This window comes from Loxodonta africana, chromosome 18 (assembly GCF_030014295.1).
Source record: "Loxodonta africana isolate mLoxAfr1 chromosome 18, mLoxAfr1.hap2, whole genome shotgun sequence".
NCBI lineage: Eukaryota > Metazoa > Chordata > Mammalia > Proboscidea > Elephantidae > Loxodonta > Loxodonta africana.
This window is the reverse complement of record NC_087359.1, coordinates 13,308,612-13,326,244: the sequence shown is the minus strand read 5'-3', so window position 1 is coordinate 13,326,244 and position 17,633 is coordinate 13,308,612. Positions and strand designations below refer to the sequence as shown.

Genomic DNA, 17,633 nt, shown 5'->3' with positions numbered 1-17,633 from the left:
TCCCTCTGTCAGCTCTGGGGGAAGGTCCTTGTCATCAATTTTCACCTGGTCTAGAAGCTTCTCAGTGCAAGTACCCCAGGTCCAAAAGATGCGCTCCACTCCCAGTGCTGCTTTCTGGGAGGTATGAGTTTCCCCTGTCTCTCTCCTTGCTTTTCTCTTTTGTATCTCATGACACAGGGTATTGGAATTCTTATTGATATACAAGTACTCTTTACATAGCAAGGATTATAATCCTTTGCTATTGTTGCTGCATGTATGTTGTCATGGATTGAATTATGTCCCCCCCAAAATGTATGTATCAATTTGGTTAGGCCATGATTCCCAGTATTGTGTAGTTGTCCTCCATTTTGTGATTGTAATTTTATGTTAAAGAAGATTAGGGTGGGATCCTAACAGCATCCTTACCCAGGTCACATCCCTGATTCAGTGTAAAGGTAGTTTCCCCAGGGATGTGGCCTGCACCATCCTTTATCTCTCAAGAGATAAAAAGGAAAGGGAAGTGAGCAGGGAGGGGGACCTCATACCACCAAGAAAGCACCACCAGGAGCAGAGCGTGTCCTTTGGACCTGGGGTCCCTACACAGAGAAGCTCCTAGTCCAGGGGAAGATTGATGAGAAGGCTAACAGAGAGAGGAAGCCTCCCCCTGGAGCTGACACCCTGAATTTGGACTTTTAGCCTATTTTACTGTGAAGAAACAAATTTCTCTTTGTTGAAGCCATCCACTTGAGGTATTTCTGTTACAGCAGCACTAGGTAACTAAGACACAGGCTTTACCTAATTTGTTGTTTGCTTTTATCGTATTATCTGTTTTTAAGTACAGAAGTTTTAAACTTCTATGTAGTCAAATTGATGGTAACTTTTCCTTAGTGGTTTCTGTTATTACTTGTATAATTTATATAATGCTTCCCAAGCCAAAGATCCACTAAGCATTGGCTTATATTTTCTTCTAATTTTCTTATGGTTTCAGTGTCTAGTGACCCATCTTTGATATTTCAAAAACTCAAAAGCACGCATCCGTATGAAAAGGCCAAACAGGTTAACTAAAGAAGAGACCAGCTCGTTGAATGAGCAGGTTTATGTTGTTTTTATTTACTTATCTTTCTTCTGCTAAAAGTAGGGAAATCAATTGTAGTTTAATAAAAGCAGGCTGTTTGTTATATAAAACTTTAAAGGGAGTTTAAATTTAGTTGTGGCTTTCGTCCTGGGCTGCACCGTTTCAGCTTGCCCGCCCTGCACAGGTGAGAACGAACACGGATCGCATCCTGGGTTCTCCCCATCAACGCTGGAGAATAACTCACACTGCAGTTAGGTCTCATCCAGAAGTGGAAAGGGCGATCACCCCTACACCCCATTGAAAGCACCAGTAATAAAATAATTTTTCACAAATCCAGGGGTTCACAGGACTTCCTTTCAAACTATCAGTTACAGAAGACCCTCCCCCTTATTGGAGCAGGCAGCCCCACAGGGTGCACAGGAAACAGGGCTCTCCTTATTGGCTGCTGGACATGGCTGCACCCCAAGCCAGCCATCCTGTCCCGATTGTCCAGCATTTCCAGGACCTAGAATCACAGATTGCCCATTACAGCCAGAGGCAAAGTGGGCCAAGCTCTCCAAAGGCCCTGCCCTGCCCACATCGCTCCATGCTGCAGGTTTATCTCCTTCAAACCCCACTCTTGCCCTGTTTTGCTACTGTTGAGAGACGGTGACTGCATGTTGCTATTTAAGACACAGGTCCATTTGTCCAGATGCTTCATCCCCCTGGTCTTTGCAGGGCCTTCTCACTTCCGTCTAGGCCAGGAGAGAGCCTGCCTTTAGTCCACTAGCTATGTGGGGCTGGCTACTAAGCTCTGGGGCTCAGGGTGTGGGCTCCGAATGGGCCTGCTCCCCTTGGCCTCCCACTCTGACTCCACTGGGAGCACCCCCTCCTGGGCCCCCAACTCTACCATCACAGCCTTGTGAGGTACAGCAGCCATATCTTCCACCTCCTGGTAAGAAAGACGGACACACAGTCAGGAGAAGGAGAAGGCTGGGCTCCCCGCTTGGGGTAAACGTCCTCTCAGTTCCATAGCCCAGAAGGGCAGCTCCCAATCTGGCAGTTCTAGCCCTCTCTTCCCATCGTCACAGTGTTCTAGGGGCTGGGGAAGATAGAGCTGAGTGACTCTCCCTGCTGGAACAGAAGAGTCACAAGGAGAGCTGCCAGCAACCCCCGTGGACTGAGGATGAGCGGGGGCACAGAGCTTGGAGTGATGCAGTCAGCATGGGAGCCCAGATGGCTCCAATGTTTAGCCAAGAAAATCATCTGGTGCCGTGGGCCCCCAAAAGGGCTGATCATCAGAATTTCTTGGGGAGCCTTAAAAATACAGAGCAGACAAATCGCAGGACTTTTGACCCAGTAAGCCGGGCAGGGAGGGGAGGCACTCCCCAGGAGACTGACTCCCTCATCAGCTAAGGTTGGGACCTACTTGCTCCCCTCAGTCAAGACTGGTAGCCATGATCTACCGCTCCCTACTCCCCACCCCTCAGCTGAGATTTCCCACTGCTGACTTACTGTTCCCTGCTTCTCCTCAGAGGTCTGGAACCACCACCAACCTGCCTCCCGTCCCCTGCAGCTGAGACTGGGACCACCAACCTGCCCCCCACCTCCCCCCCACCACAGCTGAGACTGGGACCATTGACCTACCCTCCCCTCCCCTCCCCTCCCCCGGCCAAGATTGGCACCCATTGATTTACTGTCCCCCAAGTGAGATTAGGAACGACTGACCTACTGCCCCTCCCCATCCCAAAGGCAGAGAAGCTGGGGCAGCTGCTCCACAGGAGACAGGCCAGGCTTTCTGGCGTCTAAGCTGCACGGTCATCAGTGATGACTGTTCTCCAGCAGAACAGATTAATCGCATGGCTGCTGCTCCAGGGCCCCCCACTTGTCACCCACTGGATGTTAAACAGAACTGGGGAGGGGAGCACCAGGCAAGGTGGATCCAGGGCTGCAGAGCACCCCCGCCCCATGCGCTCATCTGTCACTGCGGTCCAGCCATGTGTCCACCAGGACAGCAGGAACACGTGGTACGTCCTAGGTCATGAGCTCCACCAGGAACGGAAGCCATGCCGTCCACAGCCGCACTCTGGGGGATTTGAGGAGCAGGCCCAGAAAACACTTCCTAACCAGAGACCCTCTGGAAAGCCCCCAAGTGGGCTTCTGCGCACCCCCTGGTCCCTGGCTTGGGGAGACCCCGCTTGTCCCTGTGTGCTCTCCCTGCCCCTCGGTGTCCCTGTGACCTGGGGACCATGCAGTCCAGGGCTGATCTGCACCAGTATCCCACGGCCCCCGTCATGGATGAGGAAGCAGAGGTGAGACTAGCGCTCCTCCTCCGCCTCCAAGCTCCTGGGACCAGAGACACTTGGTGGGAGGCAGGCCCCTCAGGGCCCCCCTCTAAGTTGTCTCTTCGATTTCCTAGGTGCAGGCCATCCTGGCCTCTCTGCCCACCTCTGCTGCTGGCCGCTCCCCTGTGAAGGGGATGAGACTGAGGCAGACGCAAACGGCAGGACTGGACGTTGGTTTGGGTACCTGCTGTGGGCAGAGAGAGAAAAGGCACCCAGAGGCCAGGGGGTGCTGGGGAGGGGCGCTGCCCCCCACCAGGAAAGGTCAGGGGAAGCTGGGGAGGGGCATCACCTGCCCAGGAGAGGTGGGGGAGGGGGGTTGTCATTGGCCCAGGAGAGGCTGGGGAAGGGGAGGAGGAAGGGGTGTCATCAGCACAGGTGAGGCAAAGGTGAGGTGTGCTGCCCAGGTGTTTCATAGCAGCCAGGGTGCACAGCGGCTTCCTCTCCCCTCACTGGCTATCCCACCAGTCTCTCTGCCCACCCTGTACTTTCTTGATCTTCTGCCAAAACTGCAGGAAGCCACACATGGCTCAGTCCTCCAGCGGTCCGCAGGCTTCAATAGTTTGCCTAAGAGGACAAGGGTCTTGGCTCAAATGGGACCCCAAACCCTCTTCCACACAACCCGAGCCCCCCTGGACCCAGCCTGCAGCTGCTGTCTGACCCCTCTGCACAGACATGGTCTTGTTCTGATCCTGAGACAGGAAACACACAGACTGGAAGTGCCACCTGGGAAGCATTCATTTCAGCTCACCATAGGTCAGCGTGCCTAATCCTAACCCTAGCCCAGAAGGCAGGGGGAGTCGTCTCCACTCACATTTACCAAGTCCTTGCTCCTCCACACCACAGGTCCAAACACACACCCGGGCAGGTGTATGCTGCACCTCTGCACTCGGAAGCGGGGGCTGGAAGGTCCTGTGTGGAGCACCACATAGGAGGAACTTAGGGGTAGAGTTCAAATCATGGAAGAGGGCAGAACACTCTTGACATCCCAAAGGGACCCATAAAATGGGAAAAAGAGACTGGTGTGGGGGGGGTGGGCCGTGAGATAATCAAGGGCCTGATACTTGTGCTGAGGGCACTGAATGACCTGAGGGCGAATGCAGATGCCAGCACTGTTTTGCAGGTACCTTAGTAGGCAAGTGAGTGTGGAGGGAGAGCTCTGAGCAGGAAGGGTAGGGGAAGGAAAAGGAGCTCGAAACTAGGGCTGTGCACCCAAAGAGCAGATGGAGGTAAGGAAACAGGCAAGGAGCCAGAGACAGGGACAAAGGCAAGTGGGATGTAGAAGAGGGTGTTGGGGTCCTGGACTGTGAGCCCAGGCCACCAGCAGCAAGGCAAGGCCTGGCAAAGATGGGAGGTTCTAATGGGGGACGTTCCTACTATCCTTGAATTCACAAGAATATGGCCTTGATGGTCCTTGCTCACACAGGTACAGAGCAGACTACATCTGTGGCCTCAGGGGTCCCAGCCCCCTACAGGTACCCCAGGGAACAAAGAAGACCATTCCTTGTGGAAGATCAGGAGGCTGGATACCACAAAGACTGCCTAGTTACCAAAGTGGGGTAGGGAGAGGCCCAGGACCTTCCTATGGGCCAGACAACTTATTCCTGTTATAACATGGAAAGAAGTGGGAGTCCCTACCAAACTTTAAATGCTGCCTTGTGTGAGCAAACGCACAAGGACACACTTCAAAGGGAGCTGAAGGAAAACTGTAGCAACAGATGTCTAACTTTCCAATCCCTAGTAAAGACTCAGAGCCCTGGTGGCGCAGTGGCTAACAGCTTAGCTGCTAACCAAAAAGGTTGGCAGTTTGAATCTACCAGCCGCTTCTTGGAAACCCTATAGGGCAGTTCTACTCTGTCCTAGAGGGTCGCTATAAGTAGCAATCGACTCGATGGCAACGGGTTTGGTTTTGGGTTTTTAGTAAGGACTCAGAGTGGATTAAAAGAAAATAGTAATCCAAGATGCTCAAAGCACCTGGTAATTTCATTACTGTTCTCTCCTCAAATCCCGAGAGATGAGGGTAGATGAAGAAATCACTAAAAACAGAGCCTTGACAACGATAAAACATCACTCCACAGGACTCACTCACCTCAAATGTGTTCACTTAGTGCTTTCACTTTAAAACAGTCACTTGAGAGGAATGGAAGATGGTCGTGGTAGGAGAACCAGTGTGTGTGGGGTGGGGGAGCAGATGGGAACCCTCTGGAATGTCTACAAGTTTTCTGTAAACCTAAAACTGCTCTAAAAAACAAAGTCTATTAGAAAAATAGCCATGGCACTGAGTTTTGGTTTATGGGGATGGGAAATTAAATTGGTTAAGGGTAGGGCTGCACAGCCAATTAATGCAATTGCTTAATAAGTTGATCATCTGTCAAAAGTTGAACTGGCAAATGTGTGTGATATAACCATGACCAAAAAAAAAAAAAAGTAGCAGCTGAGTCTGCTTGTGTACAACCAAACACCTCATGGGATTTGCTTCCTTGGTTTGGAGGTTTAGGGTCATGGTTTAATGGGACATCCCAGTTAGTTGGCTTAATAACGTGTTCAGTGCTTCTGTTCTACCTCTTAGTTCATTGCGTAGAGCCTGGGGTCTTAAAAGCTTGCAAATGGCCATTCAAGGTACAACAATTACCTCTATTCACCTGGAACAACAGAGCAAGGAGAGTCAGCAATAGGAGGAGGAAATGGAAAGTATGGCTAATTGCCTCCATGAACATCTGCTTCCTTTGCCATGAGACCAGAAGAACTAGATGGAGCCCAGCTACCATTACTAAACACTTTGATCAAAGATTCTAAAGAAGAATTCAGATCAAAAGGGGGAAAACGCAGAACTAATTTCAAATTCTCATGGAACCCAGGTTTTCAGGAGCCACAGAAACTGGGTGAGCCCCTGAAACTCTTGCCCTGAGATAATCTTTAAATCTTAAACCAAAAATATCCCCCGAAGTCTTCTTTAAACCAAATAATAGTTTAGCTTACTTAACTAGCAAAGAATATCTGCCTTCAGCACGGTGCTATTTTGAGATCTATCTATACGAGATCCACTGACAGCAGCAACTTGAAAGATTAGATAGGAACCTTAGGGGGCGGTGAGTTACATTAATGGGGGAGGAACAGCTCAGTAAAGGAGGGTGAGAACGGCTGCACAACTTGAAGACTGTGACCAATGTCACCGAATTGCACATGTAGAAATCGTTGAGCTGGAACAAGCTGCTGTGTATATTCTCAACAACAAAAATAAAACAAAACCTTTTTTCTTTTTAAATAGTCATATCTATGACAGTGTCGTTAATTTTAGATTGTAAGGCCCTGGGTTCGAGACATCTCTGAGAAGTTCCTGCAATGATGAGTCTACCAGTTGCTTTGCCTGGGCAGAGAGGAAGGATGGGAGCACCAACCTGGCAGCTAGCAAAGACGAAGACAGAGACGGAGTGAGGCTGGAATCTAGAATGAGCATCAGCTTGGGTGTACCAAAAAAACCCAAAGGGTAATAGTTTTAAAATAATACAATAAAAATGCCAACAGCAGCTCTTACGGCAGAGCCACAAGTGGACTTCTGTGCTGCTTTCAGCCAGCAGAGAACATGCAGAGGGGAGACCTTTGCACAAAATAGGCCACTGTGAAATCTGAAAGGAAAGAACAACTTGGCCTCCACTCAACAAAAATATATGCACACCTAAAAAAGAAAATTCTCTGCAGAAGCTCTTCCACATGAGAGTCCTTCTCCATTAACCTGCAACTCTTTCAGAACTAGGATATCATCAAGAACCTTGGGTTCTCAGCAGTCTGGAGATCGGGTGGGGGAAACTGGCGATGAGGTTGGTTGATGAGGTTGGTTGAATTCCGCTTCCAGGGGAGAGGGGTTTTGAGGTGGTGGAGTACAGGGAGCTGCCTGGGGTGGGGGGGGGGAGATTTGAGAAACCACAGAAAAGGAAAAGCCCCCCCCCAAAAAAAGAGAGAGGGAGAGAGGGAGGGGATGATGGAAGGAGGGAGGGAGAGAGAGCAGGAGAGGAAGGAAAGGGAGGGAAGGATGGAGAGGGGCAGGAGAGAGAAAAGCAGAGGGAGGGAGAGAGAAGGAGAAGGAGAGAGAGAGGAAGGGAGGGAGACAGAGAGGGAGGGAAAGAGAGGGAAAAAGAAAGAGGGAAGGAGAGAAAGAAAGAAAAAGTGGGAGAAAAAGAGAGGGAGGAAGAGAGAGAGGAAGGGAAAGAGAGAAACACCCTCCCCACCCCCCGCACACACAGGGGTGGGGAGCAGATTTCCTATTTCACAACCCTGTTGGGAAGTGCCCAGCCAATGCGTTGAGCCCAGCGCCTGCTGTTAACCACCCAGCCACCCGTCACTGAAACCAGCCCCAGATGTAGCCAAGGTTTTTGTAACTCAGTGGCGGGCGGGGCGGGGCGGGGGAGTCACCTCCAGCACATATTTACAGGGTGTAAAATTAAGACACATATTACCCAAAATCCAACCCCCAAGATTTGGTGCCCTGTACCCTAGGAAAGTTCAGCAGTTCGAACCCACCAGCTACCGTTCAGGAGAAACGCCTGGCAATCTGCTCCCATAAAGATTACAGCCTCGGAAGCCCTATGGGGCTGTTCTACTCTGTCCTATAGGGTCGCTAGGAGTCAGAATCCACCACCTCCCTAGGAAAGGGTACTCCCAGACACAGAGAGACAAAGTCACTGAAAAACCAGACAGGAGCAAACACTGATTAAGAAATGACAACCTTTAAATGGGCAACTCATGCCTAAAAGCAAGACAAGAAGGCAGGAAGAGGCAGGAAAACCGGACCAACGGCCACAGGGCACCTGGGGTGGAAAGGGGTAGAGTGCTGACACATTGCAAGGACTTCAACCAATGTCACAAAACAATGTGTGTATAAATTTTTGAACGAGAAACTAATTTGCTCTGTAAACTTTCTCCTAAAGCACAATAAAATAACAAAAGGACTGACGGCCTTTGGAAAAACCACAACAGTCTCCCCTCTGCGTCTTCAGAATGCACCTCCATTCCTCGTATATTTGTTTCCTGTGGCTGCTGTAACAAAGTCCCACAGACTCCGTGCCCTAAAACAACCCCAATTTATTACCCTACAGTCACGGAGGTCAGAAGTGGGAAATGGGCCTCACTGGGCTAAAACCAAGGTGCCGGCAGGGCCACGTTCCTTCTGGAGGCTCAGGGGCAGATCTGTTTCCTTTGCCCTTCCCAGCTTCTAGAGGTCACCCACATCCTTTGGCTTGGGGGGCCCCTCCTCCACCTTCAAAGCCAGCAATGGCCTGTGGGGTCCTTCGCACATCGCACCTCTCACTCTTCTGTCTCCTCTTCCATGCGTAAGGACACTTGTGATTACAGAGGTCTCTGGCAGCACAAACAGCTAATGTGTTCAGCTGCTAACCAAAAGATTGGAGGTTCAAGTCTACCCAGAGGTGCCTTGGAAGAAAGGCTTGGTGATCTATTTCCAAAAAATCAGCCAGTGAAAACCCCATGGAGCGCAGTTTTACTCTGACACACATGGGGTCGTCACGAGTCAGGGCAGACTTGACAGCAACCGGCTTTGGGATGACACTGGGCCCACCCAGATAATCCAGGGTAGTCTCCCCACCTCGAAGCCAGCTGGTTAGCAACCTGAATTCCATCTACAACCTTACATCTCCTTGCCTTGTCACATAACCTAGTCATGGGTTCTGGGGACTGGAACAAGGATGTCTTTGGGGCCATGACTTGCTGACCTCACCATACCCTGGACACTGTCAGAAGCTGACTTCTAGTTCTCAGTGAGGTTTCCATCTGCTCATCCACTGGCCATCTAACCCCACGCAGAGCAACCACCCCAGAGATGACACGGTATAGACTGAGGAGAGGACACACCGGCTGAGAGCAGCGAGCGGGTCAGAAGACAGCTCCATGCTCCAGACCCAACACCTGTCCTGGTGAGGCTGCCTCTGCTCCAAGCCTTGGCTTTCTATCATGACATAAAGGGCTCCATCAGCTCCCAAGCAGGAAAACCAGCAGGAGCAAGGGTACAAAGGTCTCCTCTGGAGCCCTCCTGGGAAGATGAAGAAGCAGGCAGCCTGGAGCCACGGAGTGAAAGGCACCGTGCCTGCCCCTTGTCTGGCCCACGCCTCCATCCTGGGCTCAGTGCTGGGATGCAGCAGTCAACCAGACAGACGGTCCTTGAACCTCTGGGAGCGTGTAGCCTGTGCCCAATGGTGGCAGCTACTCATGGCGGGGGGGGGGTGTGGATAATCAGGTAGGGAGCTGGGCAGGGGGGACAAGTGGTGGGACAAAGTCCACAAGTGGTCACCCCCTAGCCTTGGCACTGTCAGACTGCTTGGGGGCCAATACCTTGAGCTCCGGTCACCTGCCACATGGCCGTCAGAAACCAGTTCATCTGCTTTGCCCTCAAAGCCCAAGCCACAAAGAGCAGGGACAAGGCTATGCTTTGTTAAATACAAGCTGCATATGGGCAAACAAGGATCGCTTTCCTCCCCCGGAACAGCTGCTAGCACACCTGAGGAGGCCCCAGCTCCCCTGACCTTCGCTCCCACCCTCCCCAGCACCAGGCATGCACCCCACAATCCTTCTGGGAACCCCAGGTTTTGGGGGTGAAGGTGCTGAGTCCTGTAGGCAGCCCCAATCACCCTGTCTTTGGGGCACGCGGTCCTTCTGTCTCATCATCCAGGCAGACATGTGGGCAGCTGACATGACCCCCCCTTGGTTATGTTTAACTTCCAGTTGTGGCATCGTTACCCATTTGCTGTATGCAGATATCAAGTTGTGGATTCCCACGGGAAAGGATGTGGCCCAAAGACAGGGCTGCTACGGACACAGCCTCATGCAGAAGTGAGAACCAGACAGCCTACCTGTATTTAAAACTGAGGAACTGAAGTTTAACATGCTCAGCTGCTAACTGAAAGGTCGGAGGTTCGAGTCCACCCACAGGCACCTCAGAAGAAAGGCCCAGTGATCTATCTCAAAAAAAAAAATCAGACACTGAAACCTCACGGAGCACAGTTCTCCTCTAACGCACATGGGGTCGCCATGAGTTAGGGTCGACTCGACAGCAACTGGTTTAAGGTTTGGGGCATAAACCCTAGTCCTGGAGACTTGAACTGGTTCCCATAGGGAAAGGGGCCTCTGAGAGGCTGTAATTGGACAAGACAGTTAAAGAATGAGGGCAAAGGGACCTAGCGGCTGCTTAGCTGTGACTTTCCTCTTCCAGTTGTCCAATTACCACTAGGATCGTCACCCTCTCCCTGGAAAACCCAAGGAGGAAGCATCTGCCGCTGGCAGGTGCCACCTTCCCACCAAATATAAACATCCTATTGCTCCCCAAAAAAGCTGAGGAAGCAGGGTCTGGGAGAAGAAACTAAACTTAAAGATAAGGCCAGGGGTAGATCCAAAGGAAAGGTAAGGGAAGATGTAAATCCAGCCAGGAAACCAACAAAACGGGAACGGGAACATCTGACTTCTGCCCTGGACTCATAAATGTAATACCTACAGGCTCTCACCGTCCGCAGTAAAGGAGTAATAGCGGCAGCACGAAACAAAAACCAGGGAAGGACAGTGACAGTGGCCCCTGGAAAGCTGCACGGTGGGTCTCGCTTAGGGAGAGTTTTCGTTACAGAAATCAAAGGCAAAAAGGGGCCAATGACATCTGTCAGTGTGTCTTTTCCTCGCTTCCAGAATGCTAGAGGGTGTGGTGAGCAACTCTATCAGACTGGTGGTAAAGCAGCTCACCAACCAGAGCAGGGCAGATTATCTACCTGTAAGGTAAGCATTGTGCTTATCGTGCTTACCAGATCATCTGTAGCGAACAATTTCACTGCAGATTAGTAAGTAAGCACAAGTAAGCCCATGCTTGCCTTGCTTACTGAGTCAGCCTCCCTGTCAGGGATTGTAAATTTGAAGAGACACTTTGATTCTGTAGGAAGTTGCTATGGGGTTGGGAGAAAGACAGATGCCAGCCATACCTAGAAGCAAAGCCTCTGATGGGGTAAAAAAATGTGAAACTGTTCACTACAGATGACCTGGTAAGCAAGGTAAGCACCAAGCTTACCTTGCCTATTAGATAATCCACTGTGAACCAGGGCGTGGGAACCAGCACGACTAGGGCTCTGAGTGCCGTGACATTATCATGGTTTCCCCAGTGGCCAATCCGGAGTGAGGATGGAAAAGATACCACTCCACCTCAGCATCGCAGCCAGGTAAGGCCACAGGGTCACTTACCAGGTACACCCACGTTCAACACCTGCACAGACCACCCCCACCCCAGGCTGAGCCAGAGTACGTGCGAAATGATAACGGATTGGGGTTCTTTCTGTCCCCTCCCTTGTGCGATCCACACAACAGAAGCAACTGAGGGCAGAAATGTAGCTGAGTTTTCAAGAGACTTGATTTCGCTCTCCCTTGAGGGTGCTTCCATAAGACCAAGGCAGCTTCCTAGGGCCCTCCTTCAGAGCAGATCTCCCCGCAGCTCATAGGAGCAGATTTATCAAATTGCGAGACCAGGTACCTGGAGGGCCGGCACATGGTCAACAGGATGAAAACCACTACCACTGAAGTGAATGGAAAAAGATTTTCTACATCATTTCCCCATATTTTGGGGGTAAAGAGGGCAAAGTTGTGTTTCCTTTCTTTGCATTGGCCTCATCCATGGGCAGCATTATAACAAACACAACCCCAGGTGTGTGCAATGATACAACGTACATCAGCAAGATCAAGCTCTGCTGCTACAAGAGTCACCCTCCTCCACACTCCCACACCGTACAAAACAAAGTAGCTAATCAGGGCCACCAGGAGAGGGCTCGGGCCTGTGGAGAACACTGGTCCCTCAGCCCGGGCAGACAAGCTGAAATCTTTACATGAGGTTGAGTTGTCATGAAGCCCAGTGGGCCCTGGCCCCCAGCACTTAACCACTGTGCACCAGGGCTCTTCCAAAAAAAAAAAAAAAAATTGCCTTAGAGTCAATTCCAACTCATAGCAACCCTATGAGACAGAGCAGAACTGCCCCATAGGGTTTCCAAGGAGCAGCTGGTGGATTCAAACTGCCAAACTTTTGGTTAGCACTCAACCACTGCACCACCAGGGCTCCCTCCTGCAAAGAGTAACCAAAAAACAAAAACAAACCTATCGCGGTGGAGTCGATTTCGACAACTAGTTACCCTATAGGACAGAGTAGAACTGCCCATAGGGTTTTCAAGGCTGTAAATCTTTATGGAAGCAGACTACCACATCTTTCTTCCACGGAGCATCTGGCAGGTTCAAACCACCGACCTTTCAGTTAGTAGCTGAGTGCTTAATCACTGTACCACCAGGGCGCCTCCTCCCAAGGGTAGAGGGTAAATAGGGTAAATATTTCTAAACAGCAGATTCCACTTCTGCCCATAATCAGTTTTCCACCTGATGGACTACACAAAGGGTCCAAAAACAAAACGTTTTTACCAATTTGGTAAATTATTACCATTAACAAATGTGAAAAATCCCAGTGATGGTCACAGATAATCATAAAAATGAGAAATGATAACAGCTCTGACCATGCACCAGGCACTGGGACTCACAACAAGCCTCTGAGGGAGCTAGTAGTATTAACCCCATTTTACAGATGGGAAAACTAAGGCACAATGAAATTAAGGAAGGAGCATGTATCAGGGCTGGGATTTGAGCCGAGGCAGTATCCACCTTTGGAGGCCATGTTCTTAACCACTGCACCATGCCACCCAAAACCAGGGCAAAGAGACCAGCCCACTTGTAGGTAGGTCATATAAACTCAAAGGAGCCCTGGTGGTGCAGTAGTTAAGCACTCAGCTGTTAGCCAGAAGGTCGGCAGTTCAAACCCATCAGCCGCTCACTCCACAGGAGAAAGATGTGGCAGTCTGCTTCCATAAAGATTTACAGCCTTGGAAACCCTTGGCGTCAGTTCTACTCTGTCCAGTAGTGTCGCTACGAGTCGGAATCAACTCACTGGCAATGGGTTTGGTTTTTTGATCTGTAACCTCAATGGCTGTCTTCTCAAATACCCTTCCTCACACTGGAGACTGAGCTGATATGAAACTCTTTGCCTCTGAATTGAGTCCGGCTATTAGCAGCCCCAATGCTGTTGAGTTGATTCTGATTCATATTGACCCTATAGGACAGAGTAGAACAGCCTCATAGGGTTTCCAAGGAGTGGCTGGTGGCTTAGAACTGCTGGCCTTTTGGTTAGCAGCTGAGCCCTTAACCACTGGAATCAGTTCTGAGTCTCTCACATTCTTCAGGATCAGTTGGTGGAGTGAACCACATTGCCTTGTCTGAAAAGGTGGGGGCGGGGGGGGCAGGGGGAGCGTGTGTGTGTGTGTGTGTGTGTGTGTGTGTGTGTGTGTGTGAATGATGGGGTCTGGTTACAACTGGGAGACACTGTGATATAGTGGTTTTAAGGCTCTGGAGCTGGAACACCCGGGGTGGTGTAAACTGTTAAGTGCTTGGCTGCTCATCAGAATGGTCACAGTTTGAGCCCACCCAGAGACATGTCAGAAAAAAGGCTTGGCAATATTCTTCAGAAAAAATCACGCCATTGAAAACCCTGTGCAGTACAGTTCTACTCTGACACACATAGGGTCAACTCAAGTCAGGATCCACTTGATGGCAACTGGATTTCTGTCACTCCTAGCTGCGTGAACTTGTGGATTTTTTTTTTTTTTTATGCCTCAGCATTGTCATCTGTAAAATGGGGGTAATGGCAGGGAATTTTAATGCATGATGATCAGGAGCTTTTTAGACAACAACCATAGTTGCTAGAGGGTTAAGTAATTCCACCAGCAAGAACTTTCTTTAGCCATATGCTGAGACCCTTTGCTCACTCACGGTCAACACTCACACACAAAACAGTGCCACAGAAAACACAATACCCATACTTCGCATGCAACATGAAGCTCGTAGTTAATACTAAAAGGCACACCTCTCTTTAATAATCCTTTATTTGAAAAAGTTTTCATCGTTCTTGAACATGCTTAAAATTCGCTAATCAGTTCTAACACCAACTTTTCTAATGAAGGATTTCTAAAACGAAAGCCCAGATTCTAAAAAGTTCTCTGATCAGTCCGTGACAGAACTGGAATAGAATTCCCGAGTCCCAGCGTCTGCACCCACCGCACCACATGTGGGATCACAGCCATTTTTGCGAACCGTTTCCCTGTTCTTTCCATGGAGAGGAATCAGGTGCCTTCAGGCGGTAAAGACAGTCAGCGCCCTAGGATCAAGTCCTAGGAACCGGACCGAGGCAGGAAAACAAACTCCGCCACCCGCAATGAGAGACTAACTTTCCATCATGTTCTTTTCCGTTTCTAATCGGATCTGAACTCGGTTGTGGCCAGCACATGACACCAACTTCCGAGGCAGTGTGGGAATAACAGGGTTTCAAGTTTCGCTGCCTTCTGGCAGGTTTCCTATTAAATAGCAATCTTAAATTGTCTTTTTCTTTCTTTTTTTTTTTTTAAAGGAAAGACCCAGGGAGAAGAGCGCAGGCCGTAAGAAGTGAGTTTGCGGGCATCTGGCTCTTCAACAGCCCAGACCCCCCAACCTAAAGGCCCGGGAAGGCTGTGAGCGCGGGCGTTGCTGCGGGGGAAGCAGACTTGGGGGGCTGTGAGCCACAAACGCCGGCCCCCCACAAGTTCCGGTTCTAGTGCGCTCACAATCCAGCCAGACAAAGACCGCAAGTTCTCGGGTCCACGGCTCAGGCAGGCGGGGACTGAGTCTTCCACGAACTGGGCCTGCTCCTGGACCGCAGCGCCCGCATCGCCGAGGAAGGGGTACCCAGGGCCCCCCTGCGTGACCCGAGTTCCCCCACGCCACCCGGGCTCCTTCTTGGGGCCCTGCACCCCTTGGGGCTGCGACCGGACCCCGGCCCTCCCGGCCCGCCGGTGCAGGCCCACGTGCCCTGCGCCCACCACCCAGTCTCTGCCGAAGGGGTGCAGCCGGGTCCCCAGAGGCCCCTCGGCCCCCGCCGCCTGTGGCTCCTGGCCGGACCCCAATACTCACCCGGGTCCCGCGGTGCGGGCCGGATTCGGGCCTGCCCCTGAGCCGCCGCCGCTGCTGCCGCCGCCGCCGCCGCGACAGAGGAGCGGTGGGGCGGGGACGAGGCGAGGCCCGGCCCCCGGCCCGCCCTCCCTGCCGCCCCGGCCCTTCCCGCCCCGCCCCGGCCCGCCCTTGGCTGCGGGCCCCGGCTCTCCGCCGCCGGGCCCGGCTCGGCCTCGGATCCGCCCGGGTCCCTGGCTCCTCGGCTCTCCTTGGCCTGGGCCCGGCCTCCAGCCCTGTCCTGTCCCACTGCCCGGCCTCGCCTCTCGCGTCGGCTGGAGCCCCCCGCAGAGGCCCCGGGATGCTCCCCGTGCGCCCTCGCCCTCGCCTGTGCTTTTTATTTTGTGTGTTTGGGGTGGGAGGGTAAGAGGACACGCGCCGGAGGCCACTGGGCACCCTTTCTCCCAGCAGTCACCCGGGGATGGCGTCCGAGCCCGCAGGTCCCGTAGATGGACAAGCTGGCACCGGGCGTGGGGACGGAGACCCGGGCGCACCTCGGGGGTCCCGACCCACCCGGGGGTGCAGCTGGCTCAGGAGGTCCCCGCTTGTCCCACCTCTACCTGCCACCCGGTGAGGGCACACTGCCGTCCCGGGGTCCCCACGTGCCCAGTCCTATGTCCGTGGCTGCCCTGCCGGAGGTACTTGGACACTCTTCTCTCTTTACAGAAACTGAGTTTAAGCGGGGCAGAGCGTGGACACCGAGACACAGCTATTAATCTTCTATGTATTTACATAAATGCATTTTGTGTTTTATGGATTTCTCCGTGGGTATCAATGGCACAATGTCCGGAGGCGCCCCACTTCCCTCGGCCGCCCCCCCTCCCCCCCCTCGTGCGCCTGGTCCCCGCCACCCGCCGGATGTTGACGGCGTTGCCTAGCGACGGGAAGATGGCAGAGCCCGGCGACCCGGCCAGAGGGTGAGCGGGGCCGGGGTAGAAAGCGGTTCTAGCTCCTGAGGGGGACCCGGGCCGCTCCCATCTGCCGTCCGCGCCAGGGGTGACCTCATGTCCCCCTTTCTAGCCTTCTCGTCCCGCCTCTCCCATGCCCCTTTCCCCCACTTCTGTCCCTTCACGCCCCACTTTGGGAGCCATCCTCCTCGGTCCACTCCGCCCGTGCCCCTTCTTCCTGCCCCCCTCCTTCCCTTTGTCCTCCCTCCCAACCCGCCCTCTCTTCTCACTCCCAGCGCCCAACTTTCCCCAAAACCCGGGACTCAGGCGCCATCGGTAACCATGGCAACCACTAGGCTTGGCTCCTGCTTACCGGTCCCAGCGCAGGTGGCACACTGGCAACAGGGTCCACCGGGTACGCGCGTCGATCAGCCCAGCTCATAGGCTCCGTCCTGACCCCCTTCACCCGGCGGGTGATAACGGGCAAGAGGCGGGATCCGCCCGCGACTCCTGTGAAAGTCCAGAGCGCTACATACGTGCAGTTTGATAAAGATCCCTGCCCCGAGGCCTCTTGGCTCTTAGGCTTTGTTAGAAAGGAGAGAAATTCCATTTTAAAGACTATGACCTTTTTACCTCAGGTACTTCTGTTTTTGTTTTGTTTTTAAGATAGGTCTTTGTGTGTAATGTGGAAAGACGTCCAAGTTTCAGTAAACAAAAGGGCTAAAAGCAGAATTCTGGGTAAAAGCAGAACAATACAGTATGACCTACTTTGGTATATACTATATATCTGCGGTATATACATTATGTACAATTTGGCATGTATGTGTATAGTGTATATATGTTTTTATCTAATTTGTAAGCATTGGGCTAGAGGTTCAAACTCAGTGGATCTGCAGAAGAAAGACCTGGCCATCTGTTCGCATAAAGATTACAGCCTAGAGAACCCTATGGGGCAGTTCTAGTCTGTCACATGTGGTCACTATGAGTTTGAATCAACTCAGTGGAACCTAACAACAAATTTGTGTACATACTAGAAGAAGTACAGCCAGAATGCTCCTTAGAAGCAAGGATGGCGAGACTACTTCTCACATAATTTGGGCATGTTGTCAGGAGGGACCAGTCCCTGGAGAAGGACATCATGCTCAGTAAAGTAGAGGGTCAGTGAAAAAGAGAATGACCCCCAACAAGTTGGATTGACACAGTGGCTGCAGTGGGCTGAAGCACAGCAACGATTGTGAGGATGGCACAGGACTGGGCAGCGTTTTGTTCTGTTGTATATAGGGTCGCTATGAGTCAGAATGTACTCGATAGCACCTAAAAACT

The 17,633-nt window shown here is 51.9% G+C and overlaps 1 protein-coding gene across 13 annotated transcripts in view; it reads right to left on the bottom strand.

The window, feature by feature from the left end:
* The window catches only part of TBC1D16 (TBC1 domain family member 16), a 102,431-nt gene extending 86,974 nt beyond the window's left edge, over positions 1-15,457 (bottom strand). For 12 of the 13 annotated variants that reach the window (XM_064270610.1, XM_064270613.1, XM_064270612.1 and 9 more), the window contains exon 1: positions 15,388-15,457. The gene's annotated coding sequence lies outside the window, so the exon portion shown is untranslated. The remainder of the gene's footprint in view (positions 1-15,387) is intronic. The other variant, XM_064270611.1, reaches the window with a different exon arrangement.
* Positions 15,458-17,633: the final 2,176 nt, after the last annotated feature.